Source organism: Pinus tabuliformis, chromosome 9 (assembly GCF_031772625.1).
Source record: "Pinus tabuliformis cultivar Carrire ecotype Pingquan chromosome 9, CPIR1, whole genome shotgun sequence".
Classification (NCBI taxonomy): domain Eukaryota; kingdom Viridiplantae; phylum Streptophyta; class Pinopsida; order Pinales; family Pinaceae; genus Pinus; species Pinus tabuliformis.
This window is the reverse complement of record NC_142307.1, coordinates 978176876-978189330: the sequence shown is the minus strand read 5'-3', so window position 1 is coordinate 978189330 and position 12455 is coordinate 978176876. Positions and strand designations below refer to the sequence as shown.

The window sequence follows — 12455 nt, the reverse complement described above, 5'->3', positions numbered from 1 at the left end:
AAGTAAAAAAAATTGTGTCAGTGAGATGTTTGAATCTCATACTTTTCAAAAATATTTCAAACAAAGATTTAAATAAACTATTTGAAGATCTATGTTAACTAATTTATGTCACTGTCAACTTCATAATATCTATAAATAGAAAAAAGATTGTTAAAATAAAATATTTTAATGTTGTATATAAAAAAAATATTCAATGTGGGTTATCAATAAAATATTTTAATACGAATTAATATTGACATATACTTAAAAATGCATTAATAATAATCAAACAATTTTAATTTGTGTGATAAAAAGTCTCTATGTACATGTTATGTAAAATATTTTAATGTCATTATCTATATATTATATATTATTTTTAAAAAATTATGTATATATCATCCAGATAAAAAAAAAAAAAATAAAAATAATAATAATAATAATAATAATAATAATTATGGTTAAAACGTATATTTGGTCCTATATTTACTCTATTTAGCATTAAAAAATACAATTTAAACAATGAAAAATAACATTGTATTTTGCACTCTAAAGAAATTTGCAAGTGAAGAAATCTGATCCCTCTCGGCTCTTGTTAGATCCGTACATAAGATGGATCTTTGCTGGTGTAACTTAAGAGGATCTTATGCTTCCATGGAAATAATTTGCAAGCAAGATTGACTTATTATTTTTCCGTGAAACAGATTGGGATGTAAGCTAGTTGTTAACAATGAAATTTCCGTAGGAATATTCAATGTCAAGCTTCAACACATTCATGAGTACATCTTTTGGTTCTATAGTTCGAGATCAAGCCTAGCTCTATTTGCAGTGATTTTGAAATTGATATGGGGGTCCACAAGGAGTTAGTTGCCCCCTCCCCTCATTCACACTTTGGGTCGGCCCTAGAATAATGCCCCGAAGGTTGATGCAACTAAAAGAAAAAGGGAAAGCATAATTTGGCCACTGTCAACAAGAAATGTACCATAAAATGCAAAGGATGGTGGGGACATACACATTTAGCACGTGGGCAAAAGTCAAACCTGAGCTCTACCCCTATCATTATGGCCATCACCCTGGTTCCTAGGGCCTCTCATATTGGCCCCTTACATCATTAAGGAACTCATGATTGTCCCAGTGCCTGGTGGGCGATGAACTGCCCCACCTTAAGGGGGTAATCACTGTTATTTCCCATACATCATGCTCTCATCCCGTGGAGCCCCTGGCAGTTATAAATGAAAATCAATCAAAGGCAAAAGGCATATGAAGAAGGGTGGAAAAACAAAGGTCGGGGTAACTCATTTACCATAATTGCTCTCTCCTACATTCATACACCCATGCATGGGCTTCCCTTATTTTGGCTACCCTTGTATTGTGGCATGTGGCTTGAAGCCTTCCATTGATACCCCATTTCGTTCCACCATTATATCACATGCTACCTACCAATTGATGGATGTACCATGGACATGTCAACCCCTTTAGAGGTAGAAACCACTTAATAGGGTCCTTGATTAACCCCCTTATTAAGATTGGAGACACTTGTACATGCTAAAGCCCCACTATGGAAGGGCATACCACTATGAGTATGAAGTGTCCATTTGATTCCATGATTTGTAAGCTCTTTTACTCGATTACTCTAATTATTTGTTGTACTGGAAGGCAAGGGGACACATTGGATCTTATACAGGATTGCAAGTGGGTCTCCACTTAGGGTTTGGTCTCCCTATACGGGGTCCAAGCCCTCCAAAGTGTCATATTGGCATAGAGTGAGCGTTGAGAGCCATGGGCCTCCACCATAGCAAAGAGAAGATTGCCACTTCATGAATCCCTCAGCACCATTCATTGATTGCTCGTGTTCCACCTTTGGCATGAAGATGATGCACCTGGACCACCATGCCCAGCTGGCTATTGATTTGGGGTAGCATCGGATGTGCTCTAGCCATGAAAATTGGTGGAGAGGTTAAAGCACATTCTATCCAGTTAAAGAGATATTAAAATAATTAATACTTTTAATGGAGTTCCTAAGTCTAAACTTAGGAAAAATAAAATATTAATGGGTATTAATATAAAACTGGGTTAAAAGGTTCTAAAGGACATGGATTAAGCCAAATATAATCTTAGCCGTTGATTAGAGATATAATCTCGGCCGTTGAAGGACCAACAAAAAGTATAAGAGGAGGCTTGAGGGTCAGTTGGAGAACACACCAGAGTGATCAGTCATTCGATTTTCTAGAGCAGGGTTGGCTAAGAGAAATCGAATCAGTGATTAGTTGCAGCGAGGGGCAGTGAGTACGAGGCAGAGAGGCAAAGATAGTGTCGAGAGACTAGCGCAGACACAGGGAGAGGCAGACATTGAGCCAGAGGAAGCCATGCAAAGGCAAAAGGGCCTGCATCATCCACGTAGAGGCTGTAAGAGTGACACAGAGGACCGTAGAGGCTGCGCAAAGACTCGGAGGGTTGACACAGTGAGTTTTGGGCTAATGCACAGGCCAGGAGGGTTGAAGCTGAGCTTTAGATTGTGCTGGAGAGGATTTCGTGGGGCAAACTTTACGAATATCTTCTTCTAAATAGAGAGGTATTACTGCCAGATTATTTTCTCTGTCGGGTGAGTCAGTTTGGCACCCAGTTGTACTCAGAAAGACTGCATAATAAAATAGCCCTCAGAATTGTTGCACTGGTTTTCCCAAGTTCGATTTTTCCGAGGACGAGTTGTCCAAAAATAACGGTGTCACTTGTGTGTTTGCTATTTCTTTCAATGGTTGATCTGTAGATGGTTGAGACTGTATTGTGTTTATTTCAATACTTATATGTTTAAATAACTTGTTCATAATTAACAAGTAGGAGAAATAAACCAGAGAATACAGATAAAATTTCTAACAGGTAATACTTAGAAATTTCAACATGGTATCAGAGAGTGGTTGCAGATCACAAGAGAGCTGAAGGCACCAGTGGAAGCAAGCATTTGCAGCAGAAACAGTTGTCCCGAGTAAGAGAAGTCTTTCCTTGCAGAAAGCAACAGAGAAGGGTTGACGCAAAGGGGCTGCGTCATCAGTTCGGGCCAGAGAGAGGCCAACACAGAAGCCGAGGAGGGCAGAAAAAGGCTCACGAAGAGCCACGCAAAGACCAAGACGGTTGACTCATTTGGCTAGGGGAGCATTTCAACCAGTGTCAGGATTGCGCAGAGCCTAGAAGCTCAGCCCTTCAGTTGCTAGGGCATAGGAAGCTGTGGGAAAATTGCAGGGATAGAAGCTGGTGGGGTGTTGTTGCTGTCGAGTCAAAACAGTACCTTACAGGCAAAACCAAGGTAGAAGGAGTCGCTACCTAGGCGGATTTCTAGCCAAGAAATCCAGATCAGTGTTGCAGGTGCATAAGAGATCGGAGAGGTGCGACTCGACGATTGGCAAGCGAATTTCCAAGAGGGAAATCGAGACTCAGAGGGAGTCTAGCAGAGAACTTCCAGACGAGAAGTAGCAACTCAGAGGGAGTCGAAGAGAGAACTTCCAGAGGGAAGTAGAGACTCAGAGGAGTCGAAAGGAAGAGCAGAGAGATGGCCATGAATGGAATGAGGGATCAGGACAGGTTGGACGGGGCGTCCAACTTTGTGGTCTGGAAGGCCAGGATCCTGTCCATTCTAGATAAACATCGCATCAAGGCCTTCACCTTGAGATCAGTGGTTATCCCAGTTAACCCGGCTGACAATGAAAAGTACAAGGAGGCAATGGCCAAAGCGAAATGCATCATCCCTGATGGGGTCAAGGATCATGTGGTCCAACATATTTCCGAGAAGGAGACGGCAAAGGAAATGTGGGACACCTTGAAGACGTTGTACCGGCATACTTCCGTGCAGAGGAAGATGTTGCTTGAGAATCAGTTGCGGTGATACGAGATGCAGAAGGGGGAGCGGATAGATCAGTTCCTTGGTAGATTGAAGGAGATCCGGGACCAACTGACTTCCATAGGGGCCACACCGGATCAGGAGTTGATGGTGAGGACCGCTCTAAACGCAGTCTCTGAGGAGTGGGAGACATTCGTCTAGAGCATTCTAGGCGGGGCGAATCTTCCAGATTGGGAGAATTGTGGGCGGCTCTTCACCAAGAAGAGATCATACGGGTGTCCGAGACATGAAGTAGCAGCAAAGGAGTCTGGATCAAGAAGGAAGAGGAAGAGGATGCAGCGCTGGCATCTGCGAGGAAGCAAGAGAAGAGGAAGAGAAAGGACCTCTCTAAAATTAAGTGCTTCAACTGTGGGGAACTAGGGCATTATGCAAACCAGTGTCTAAGGAAGAAGACTAAGGGAAATGTGTTTGACTCCAAGGCAGTGCCAGCTAAGGCACAAAAAGAGGTAGAGGAGGATGACGATTATGCCATGAGTGCTTATGTACCTCTAGAGAAGTGGTGGGGAGACATCGAGATGTAGTCAGGAGGACTACAGGCGATGAGAGGCAGAATCCTTAAGGTACCCAAACTCTTGGATTATACCTGGCTATGGGAGCCCCGAAGTGAGAGTAGTAGGATGGCGGATGTCGATAGAAACGGATGCGGATGACGTGGCAGAGAGTGCTACAGTGCAGTAGTCTCGGGCAGCGCAGAGAGGGTTGCAGCAATGCGAGAGGCACAGAGGAGGATGCAGCAGTGCAAGATGGCATAGAGAGGTTTGCAGGGGTGTGCGAGGCAGGGAGTTGTTGCAGCAGCGCAGAGACAGTAGAGGGGGCATGAGATAGCGGCAGAGAGAGGTTCAACATCGGGAGTGTTTCTAGCCTGATAGGGATGTCAATAGTTGGGTGGATCAGTTACTTACTTCTTAGTAACTGAGTTCCAGTGCAGTAGCAGTTAGCGATAGCATGATGAGAGGGGGTTGCAGTGCAGATGCAATGTTGGGAGAAAGGACCAGCAGCAACACGGATGCAGAGGGAGTTGTCGTGCGGATGCAATAGTGGCAGTGACAGGGCCATGGGCCACAATACAGGATGCAGCAGTGCAGAGGATGTTGGGCGGGCAGGCCTAGCATCAACACAGGTATCGGTGTCGTATAACCAAGGTGATGCTCAGTATGGAGTATTATTAGAGCACAGTCCTCGCTAAGAGGGAGTGTTGATTTGGGGTAGCATCGGATGTGCTCTAGCCATGAAAATTGGTGGAGAGGCTAAAGCACATGCGATCTCCAAGACCCAGAAATTGTTTGGGCAGATTCTATCCGGTTAAGGAGATATTAAAATAATTAATATTTTTAATGGAGTTCCTAAGTCTAAACTTAGGAAAAATAAAATATTAATGGGTATTAATATAAAACTGGGTTAAAAGGTTGTAAAGGACATGGATCAAGCCAAATCTAATATTAGCCGTTGATTAGACATGTAATCTCGGTCGTTGAAGGACAAACAGGAAAAGTATAAGAGGAGGCTTGAGGGTCAATTGAAGAACACACCAGAGTGATCAGTCATTCAATTTTCTAGAGCGGGGTTTGCTAAGAGAAATCGAATTAGTGATCAGTTGCAGCGAAGGGCAGTGAGTACGAGGCAGAGAGGCAGAGATAGTGTCGAGAAACCAGCACAGAAGTAGAGAGAGGCAGACGTTGAGCGAGAGGAAGCCACGGAGAGGTAGAAGGGACTGCACAGAGGTCAGAAGGGCCTGCGTCATCCACGCAGGGGCTGCAGGAGTGATGCAAAGGGTCATAGAGGCTGCGCTGAGCCTCAGAGGGTTGACGCAGTCAGTTTCGGGCTAATGCAAAGGCCAGGAGGGCTGACACTGAGCTTCAGATTATGCTGGAGAGGATTTTGTGGGGCAGACTTTCTGAAAATCTGCTTCCAAATAGAGAGGTATTACTGTCGGATTATTTTCTCTGTCGGGTGAGTCGGTTTGGCACCCAGTTGTACTCAAAAAGACTGCATAATAAAATAACCCTCAGAATTGTTGCACCAGTTTTCCCAAGTTCGATTTTCCTAAGGAGTTGTCTAAAAATAACGGTGTCACTTGTGTGTTTGCTATTTCTTTCAACTGTTGATCTATAGATGGTTGAGACTGTATTGTGTTTATTTCGATATTTATATGTTTAAATAACTTGTTCATAATTAACAAGTAGGAGAAGTAAACCAGAGAATACAAATAAAATTTCTAACGGTTAATACTTAGAAATTTCAACACTTCACACCTGCACCACACACTTGCCAGATGTTCTAGGGCCCAAATGAGGATGTGTCTCACCATGGGAGACAAAGGGAGGGCTTATGTCATCATTCTATCCCTTGCAAATGGTATACAGACATTATCGATCCACTTGGAGACCCATGAGGATGTCACTGTGCCCCCTTGCCACTTGGGGACACCATATTTGATTTGCTTGGATATCAAGGGGCCAACCCCTTGATCACTATGTTTGGAGCCTATTCTCTCACCTTGGCACAGTTTGGACTCCACTAGGCCTTGTCAATGGCCCAACGACTCGTATCTATTATTTTGCCCTCTTAAGAGGCCTATCTTTGTATTATGGTGCTATCTTGGTGGGCTTGTCACTAAATCATATCATTATTGTACATTATTTTATTATTGAGGGGCATTATTAGGCTATTCGAATCCCCTTATGGATTCTATAAATAGATGAGAGGCTCATGCATTTCTCTCATCACATTTTTGGATTGCACTATCTCTTCTTGAGAATTTCGGCTAGCCTCTTTGATGGATGAATTGGAGATCTAATGCATTTTGAAGATTGGAAAAGCTTAATTTCTTGTCTTGAAGCTTCGGTTTCTTTGCATCTTAATGATTGGAATAATTTCCCTATACTTGTGAGTACCTTATTCTTGCTTATTTGTAATTTTGTCTCATAAAATTGTCTATTGAATATCTTTGTTCATGAAGTTGGTCTAGTAGTTCTTTATCTTATGCGAAGTTGCTAGGCTTGTCTTTGTGAGGGATTTTTCATATGATCATTTGAAGTATGGTGAATTATTGTCCTAGAGGTACATGAATGTTCATGAATTGCCTTGATAAGTCATCATTTGCAATATAATGAAGTATAAATCTCCCTTTGTAACATAGTTGATGCTTAGGCCATACGAAGTTGTTGGGGAACTCCTTGGCTGGAATTAAGCCTACCTAAACGTTGATGTCATTTGACTCCATTCTCCCAAATGGCTAGGCATTGGTCTGGTCCAAAGTGATCACAAAAAGAAAGTTCTTTTTCACATCCTTCCTTCTTTTCTAAGCCATAACCTAGAAGGTCATCTAGGGCATCACATGAATTCTATTGTAGCCATCAAAAATTGATAAAAAATTGGTCTAGAGCTATGTTGGTGAGTCCTCTAGAGGTCCTCCAAATTTGAGGCTATTTCGATGGTGGAATCTCGAGATATCCCAAGCCCTAGCTCAGAAACCATTTCCCTAGTTTGCCTTTAGTTAGTGGCTTCATTAAGGATCATTGCATTAAACATTAAAGTCAAATCCCATCTCTTTGATCCTTTTCTTCTCCCTTGGTCAAGACCCATTATTTGAAGTTTCATTCTGAAACCTTGACCTCGTTTGGGCCCACTTGGGTTCTTTGTGGTACCACAACTTTGTGACTCTAATTCCTCAAGGATTACATAGAAGCCATTTCTCCTTTAGGATTCTTAGCTCTAGGATACCTCTTGTTAAGGGATATTCTCCAACCCTAGTTCTAGGTATCCTCTTAGCCCTTCTTAGAGAGCTAATCACCTTGCTTCCAAAGCAAGCAAGCCAATTATCTAAGCCTCTCTTGTGAATAGGCTTTAGGAATCACTCCTCATCCTATCATTGACCTACCTACCTTTGTCATTCCTCTTATACCGGGTCTCCTCCCATAGGTGAAAGTCTATAAAGAGCAGGGAGCTTTAGCTGAGGTGACAGTGGGTTATTGCTCCATTGTTGCCACTTGACCTAGTAGTTGCTCTATAGGATCCCCTCCAACAACCCCTGCTAGTTTGAGCGGTAACATTTTTGGCGTCATTGTTGGGGACACAAGACATGTGTCTTGTTTCCTTACGACATCACTGATATATTATTATGGGCAACTCCATTGGAAGAATGAAGCCCTAGTTCTTTAATGAACTTTAAGGTCAATGCTTGTAGGGTGAAGCAAGCTTTTCTCTAGGCATCTTTAAATTCACCCAGGCAACTCTTACATAATTTACATGTATATCTCGATAGAATGTCTTTACTTGATGATTTTCCCGCTTTAGACATCGCTAGCATCCTTGGACACCCTAATCATGTCACAGGAAGGATGGTACGTGGGGTGCCCAACTTGATGGCGATCCACTCTCCACAATTGATCATGTAGAAAAATTTATTGCACGTGCTTCAAAGGGGAAAGTGGTCCAACAGGTTGTCCTTACACTATTGTTCATGAGCTCCCTCCATGGTCATAACTCATGGTTGCATAATCACGAACCTAGGAGCATCTCATCTATTTAGGAGATCTATGAAGGCTTTCTTAGGCATTTTCAAGTATGCCCCACACTAAACATTCAAGAGGAAACCTTCATTGAGCATCATCATGACCTTAGGAATCTAGATGATGGGAAGGTAAGAGGATCCTCCCTAGGTCCACATGACAAAAATAAGCATGATGATAATTTTGAAAGCACATGTGATAGGGAGGGTGAGTCCATAGAGAGTGAAATTAAGGTTAACCCTACCTTTTCCAAGGATACTCTCTGATGATCCACCCTTTGAAGACCTTGGAGAAGGTGATCCCATAGCCCCTTCAAACATTGATATCAACGATTACTTACATATTAAAGAAGGAAAATGGGAGGTTTGTGGAAATCATTTCGACAAGGACCCTATCTATGACACCGATGATGATGATATCGATAGGACCCTTGTCTTTCCTCACAATTCTGGGGTTGTAGTTGAGTCCCATGTGGACCCTTTCCTCAACCCTTCTTACATTATCACTAATAATGAGGAATTCTCCATCTCTCCTAAGTGTGATCATCGTGGGCAACTTGCTTGTTGTGTCTCTCCATCTCATCAGTCTCCCTTTCCTACTAATCATAACCCTATGGTGGCCATGAAGCATGACATAAATGATAAGGACCATGATGGAGGTGATATGCCTGAAGTTGCCATCCATCAAAAGTTTATGAGCCTGATTGTTGAGATCTCTATCTTTTGGTTAGAAGAGAGGATCTCGTGGAGTAGATTACATCCCTTTGTCCCCTCTTCTTCCATAATCCTCCATGTGTGGGCATTATATTTTCCCACCTCTTGCCCTGGTGACCCTCCATATGATTGTTCGTGTCCTTGCTATTGGATTTGTTGCATAAGTAATCATTGGGCAACGTATTTTAATATTGATTTGGTGATGTCATGGTTGCATTGGTTCTATGATTACACTTAGTACTTGTACGATGTAATATGCATGTTAGAATAGGATGAATTGCATGCTAGTTTTTCACATTAGAAATAACATCATATGATATTACCATGCTAGATTAGCTACTTTGAGATTAAATTGCATTTAGAATAAATTTTATTTCTTGTTGGTTTTATGGCCTAATATAAGCATGGGTGGTCATAAGACACCACAAAAACATGTTGCCCCGTGTGCTAGGTCTTTGACATGTGCAGGTAACAGGTCTGCGGCCCCAAGATATTGTTTGTGTTCTCAGGACCTCACCATTCGAGTATGTTCGTGCACTCTACTGAGAGCTCATGTCCCAGTTGGAGCCATATGTTACCCACCACCTGTGGGTGACCCCCATAGGAGAAAAATTTTCTCCTAGATGGTCCTCAGCCGGCAGCCAGCAGCCCCTTGCAGCCACCAAATAGCTCAATGTGCCACTATCTCTGCCATCTAAGCCAGCCATGTGGTGCCTCGCCCATCTGTTATGATTGTATGTTTGAAGTTGGGCCTCCCGACCCCGAAGATATGACCTTTCATTGTGTAGTTGGATATTTTTGTTTACTTATCATGGACACTTTTGGGCATGGATTAGTAGGGGGATTCGTGAAAAGAGTGGGCTTGGTCTGTACTCTTGTCTCCTATGCCTAATTGGATGGTTAACCTTGTATCCTAGTCCCATGGTATCTCCTTTACTAGCTACTAGCTTTAGGGATGGCACTTCATGGGAAACCTCGATTTTGGTTGTGTGGTCCTGCTTCTCGATACCATATACATCACTCCCCTCTGCTCATTTTAACCCGAGTCATCACTTTTCCCATTCAAGTCCACATTTGTCCATTGGGTCTGCAAGGAGTTAGTTGCCTCCTCCCCTTGTCCACACTTTGCGTCGAGCCGGAAACAATGCCTTGGAGGTTGATGTAGCTAAAAGAAAAATAAAAAGAAAAAGCATAATTTGGACACCCTCAACAAGAAATGTACCATAAAATGCAAAAGATGGTCGGGACATACACATTTAGCACGCAAGCAAAAACCAAACATGAGCTCTACCCCTATCATTATGGCCATCACCCTAGTTCCTAGGGCCCTTCATATTGGCCCCTTACACCATTAAGGAACCCATGATTGTCCCAACCCCTGATGGGTTATGAATCAACCCACCTTAAGGGGGTAATCACTGCTATATCCCACACATCATACTCTCATCCCCCGGAGCCCTGAGCAATTATAAAAGAAAATCAATAAAAAGCAAAAGGCATATGAAGAAGGGTGGGAAAACAAAGGTCAGGGTAACCCATGCACCACGATTGTTGCCTCTTACATTCATACACCCAAGTGTGGGCTTCCCTTATTTAGGTTACCCTTATACTGTGGCATCTGGCTTGGAGCCTTCCCTTGATGCCCCATTCGTTCCACCATTATATCATATGCTACCTACAAATTTATAGATGTACCATGGACATGTCATCCCCTTTAGAGGTAGAAGCCACTTAATAGGGTCCTTAGTTAACCCCTTTTTAAAGCTTGGAGACACTTTTACATGCTAAAGCCCCTCTATGGAACGGCATGCCACTATGATGTGTCCATTTGATTCCATGATTTGTAAGCTCTTTTACTCGATTATTCTAATGATTCGTTGTACTGGAAGGCAAGGGGACGCATTGGATCTTATACAAAATTGCGAGGGGGTCTCCACTCAGGGTTTGGTCTCCCTATATGAGGTCCAAGAACTCCAGAGGATCATATTGGCACTTGTAGGGTGAGCGTTGAGAGCCATGGGCCTCCACCATAGTAGAGTGCAAATTGCCATTTCATGGATCCCTCAGCACCACTCATTGATTGCTTTTGTTCCACTTTTGGGATGAGGATGATGCACCTAGACCACCATGCCCAGTAGGCTTCACACTTGCAGTTGCACCATACACTAGCCAGATGTTCCAGGGCCCAAATGAGGATGTGTCTCACCATGGGCAACAAAGTGAGGGCTTATGTCATCATTCTAGCCCTTGCAGATGGTATACAGGCATTATCGATCCACTTGGAGACCCATGAGGATGCCATTGTGCCACCTCACCACTTGGGGACACCATATTTGATTTGCTTGGATATCAGGGGGCACCCTCTTGATCACTATGTTTGGAACCTATTCTCTCACATTGGCACACTTTGGACTCCACTAGGCCTCTTCAATGACCCAATGACTCATTGTATCTATTATTTTTCCCTCTTAAGAGGCTTATCTTTGTATTATGGATCTATCTTGGTGGGCTTGTCACAAAGTCATGTCATTATTTTATTATTAAGGGGCATTATTAGGCTAATAGGCTATTCGAATCCCCTTATGGATTGTATAAATAAATGAGAGGCTCATTCATTTCTCTCATCACATTTTTGGATTGGACTATCTCTTCTTGAGAATTTCGATTAGCCTCTTTGATGGATGAATTGGAGATCTAATGCACTTTGATGTTTGTTAAAGCTTAATTTCTTGTCATGGAGCTTCGATTTCTTTGCATCTTAATGATTGGAATAATTTCGCTATACTTGTGAGTACTTTTTTCATGCTTATTTGTAATTTGGTCTCGTAAAATTGTCTATGGAATATTTTCGCTCATGAAGTTGGTGTAGCTGCTCTTTATCTTACGCGAAGTTGTTGGGCTTGTCTTTGAGAGCGATTTTTCATATGATCATTTGAAGTATGGTGAATTATTGTCCTAGAGGTACACGAATGTTCATGAATTGCCTTGATAAGTCATCATTTGCAATATAAACAAGTATAAAATTCCCTTTGTGACGTAGTTGTTGGGGAACTCCTTGGTTGGAATTAAGCCTACCTAAACGTTGATGTCATTTGACTCCATTCTCCCAATTGGCTAGGCACTGGTCTAGTCCAAAGTGATCACAAAAAGAAAATTCTTTTTCACCTCCTTCCTTCTTTTCTAAGCCCTAACCTAGAAGGCCATCTAGGGTATCACACGAATTCTATTGTAGCCATCAAAAATTGATAAAAAATGGTGCAGAGTTATGTTGGTGAGTCCTCTAGAGGTCCTCCAAATTTGAGGCTATTCCGATGGTGGAATCTCAAGATATCCCAAGCCCTAGCTCAGAAACCATTTCCCAGG

General features: G+C 42.5%; 1 protein-coding gene across 2 annotated transcripts in view; it reads right to left on the bottom strand.

Annotated features, from left to right (window-relative positions):
* Nucleotides 1–12455, bottom strand: part of ALN (allantoinase) — a 538476-nt gene that overhangs the window by 445605 nt on the left and 80416 nt on the right. The gene's annotated exons all lie outside the window — the stretch shown is intronic.